Genomic DNA, 3,128 nt, shown 5'->3' on the forward strand with positions numbered 1-3,128 from the left:
CTCCAGGAGAGGCGAGTCCCGGTGGAGGATAGTGAGGCACGCTCCAGGATTGGGGCAATCGAGCACATCGCCAGGCACGCTCCAGGAATGGGACGTTGAGGCACGTCGAGTGACGAGGCTCATCTGCTGGATTCTGTCGGAGTTACGCGCAGTTCGTGGGCCGCGTAACTAGAGACTCCGACTCAGGATGTGAACAACAGGGAAGGTTTCCAAGACGAGACTAAGGTGCTCTTATAGTACGGCAAGCAACCAGTCTCTTTTTTTGACCATGTATAGGAAGAAAGTCTGTGATATAGATGCAGTACTACATGCGTGGCGCAGCGACAGCGGCAGCTGCAGAGTCATCAGAGTTGGAAGGGACACCCCTTGTGAAGATCCTTTCTTTCTTTGGTTACTTTTTCTTTATAAGTAATGTACTTGTACTAGTTGACTTTCAGATGACTGAGGATGAGAAATGATGTTTGTATAACTTTTTATTCTATATATGTATATCGTTTGTACAGAAATCACGTCTTCCTTTATCATTTTGCTTTACTTTACATTACGTAGTATAGTAAGCAATTTCATTTGGTAAGCATCCAAGTTATTATATCATTTGGATTTGGTAATAGTGGCTAATTTTTTTATTTTACTATTGTCGCCACTAATACACTTAAAGCAAGATTATATAGTAATTATGCAGCAGGTGTTAAGATGTTAGCAAAATTTTATGCAAATTCCTTTTTATTTTAAACTGTGTACACAGGAAAACTTTTGCTATTTAAATTTTGCAATATATTTTGAAAACCATGCTTGCGAATTATTAAATAAGTTGCTTCTTTTCTATCAGATTCATGGGTCCTAAACGAAAGAGTGTTCCAGAGGCAGCGGCAGCAGGTGGGGCTGATCCCGCACTCGTACAGATGCTGGCTCTCATGCAGCAGCAAATGGCAAATCTTGCAGCACAACAGCAGCGACCACCAGCTCCTCCAGCTGTAACTTTTAAGACATTTCAGGCAGTTCATCCACCAGAGTTCAAGGGTGCTGCAAACCCGGTAGAGGCCAGTGGATGGCTCAAGGAGATAGAAAAAGCATTTGATCTAGCAAATGTGGGGGAGGAACAAAAGACCCAGTTCGCTAGCTACTTTTTAAAGAATGAGGCAAATTACTGGTGGGAATCGAAGAAAGCCTTAGAGGGAGGTAACGTAATTACGTGGGAAAGATTTAAAGTATTGTTCTTGGAAAAGTACTTCCCTAGGCACATGCAGAATCAAATGGAGATTAAATTTTTAGAGCTTAAGCAGGAAAACATGAGTGTAGCAGATTATGAGGTCCGCTTCACTGAATTGGCAAGGTTCGTTCCGGATCAGGTTGATACGGACGAAAAGAGAGCTAAAAGATTTCAGCAAGGGCTGAAGGATTGGATCCGTAGTAAGGTGGCCATGTTTGAAATGACGTCGTATGTTTCCATAGTTCAAAAGGCCATGATTATTGAAAATGAAAGTGAGATGTCCCAGAGAAATAGAGAGGGGAAAAAGAAGAAGGTGGAGGCTCCAGAGGGAAGTCAGAGGCAAGGGAGTTTTCAGGGCCGTTTTAACAAGAGGCCAGAGTTTCAGTCAAATCGGAGTGTGGGGTTTAGAAGACCACCAATGGGTAATAGAAGTCAGAATAATCAGTTTCGTCTTCAGAACCCGCAGAGGTCTAATAATTCGTCAGCACCATACTGTAGAATCTGTGGTGGGAAGCATTTTGGAGGCTGTAAGAGCAATGTGACGTGTTTCAAGTGCCACAAGAAAGGCCATTACTCGACAGAGTGTCCTAACCAGATCCAGAATCCAAGGCCAGGGACTGTATGTTTTAGATGTGGGAAACCAGGCCATATGATCAAAGATTGTACAATGACAGGGCCAGTGGGAAACATTCCAAGAATTTCAGGTCCTCCAGCACAGAATGTACCAAGAATAGCTGGACCATCTAATCAGAACCAGCCCAAAGCCAGAACCTTCAACATGACTATGAAGGATGCAGTGCAGAGTTCAGACGTGGTTGCAGGTACGCTTCCCGTGAACTCCATAAATGCTAAAGTATTAATTGATTCTGGAGCTACAAGATCTTTTGTTTCTAAGGATATTATTGATAAATTGAATTGTGAAGTTCGACCTTTAGAACCAGCATTAGTAATCGAGTTAGCTAATAAGGATCGAGTTATGGCCGATCAAATTTGTCCAGGGTGTGACATTGTTATAGCAGGACATCATTTTTCTGCTGACTTAATACCTTTTAAGTTAGGCGAATTTGACGTCATTCTAGGAATGGATTGGTTGTCGGAGAATAACGCTCAGATTGATTGCAAGCATCAAAGAGTAAAGTTGCAGACAACGGATGAGAAAAAGGTGACTTTTCAAGGAAATCGGCAGGTTAAGAAATTTCTTACCATCACACAAGCCAAGAGATTGTTACGCCAGAATTGTGAGGCCTACTTAGCCAATGTCATAGATACTAACCGAGAAGTTCCACCTATAGAAGCCATTCCAATAGTTAATGAATTTCCAGATGTCTTTCCAGATGAACTACCAGGATTACCTCCGGACAGAGAGGTCCAGTTTGCTATTGACCTAGAACCAGGAACAGAACCAGTATCAAAGGCACCTTATCGGATGGCCCCTGTGGAAATGAAAGAATTAGCAACTCAACTTCAAGATCTTTTGGAGAAAGGAGTAATAAGACCAAGTATATCCCCGTGGGGCGCACCGGTATTATTTGTCAAGAAAAAGGATGGTAGCATGAGGCTGTGCATCGATTATCGTGAACTCAACAAGTTGACTATTAAGAACCGGTATCCCTTACCAAGAATCGACGATTTATTCGACCAACTTAAAGGAGCCGTATGGTTTTCTAAGATTGATTTAAGATCTGGCTATCATCAATTGAAGATAAAGCCTGAAGATATTCCAAAGACTGCTTTTAGAACAAGGTACGGCCATTTTGAGTTCTTAGTAATGGTGTTTGGATTAACGAATGCACCAGCAGCTTTTATGGCACTCATGAACAAAGTTTTTAAGAAATATTTAGACAAGTTCGTGATTGTGTTCATAGACGACATTTTGATATATTCAAAGACGGAAGAAGAGCACGCTGAACATTTAAGG

The sequence above is a fragment of the Daucus carota genome, chromosome 7, assembly GCF_001625215.2.
Source record: "Daucus carota subsp. sativus chromosome 7, DH1 v3.0, whole genome shotgun sequence".
NCBI classification, from domain to species: Eukaryota; Viridiplantae; Streptophyta; class Magnoliopsida; order Apiales; family Apiaceae; genus Daucus; species Daucus carota.